Below are 448 nucleotides of genomic sequence, written 5' to 3' on the forward strand. Positions count from 1 at the left end.
CAGCTGCGCGTCCGCTCCGACTCCCCAGCCGTGATCGCGCGACGCACCTGGCCACACCTGTATATGCCGTCCTCCTCCTCCTCCCCTCCTCCCCCTCTCCTCCTCCTCCCCTCCTCCCCCTCTCCTCCTCTCCCCCTCTTCCTTCTCCTCCTTCTACAGCCTGTGTGTTATCTATTGTTCGCAGAGATGACATTGAGAACTGCTACGACGCCTACTCCCTCAGCGTTGAAGACTCGGCTCCGTTCGGACGTTTCGAGGACAACAACAACAGGACGATAGGGAACACCTTGGTCACCGCGTACGCGCTCATATATACGATAAATATAGTCACGGAATAACAATCGTGTAGCAGTAACCATAAGGCCAAAACAAAATATAGGTGTGGTTACGGTTTCCCGACCGACACTATTTATTGCCAGCGACCCTAAACATTTTATTGTCAATTTTC

This window comes from Priapulus caudatus, unplaced genomic scaffold (assembly GCF_000485595.1).
Source record: "Priapulus caudatus unplaced genomic scaffold, Priapulus_caudatus-5.0.1 Scaffold8093, whole genome shotgun sequence".
NCBI classification, from domain to species: domain Eukaryota; kingdom Metazoa; phylum Priapulida; class Priapulimorpha; order Priapulimorphida; family Priapulidae; genus Priapulus; species Priapulus caudatus.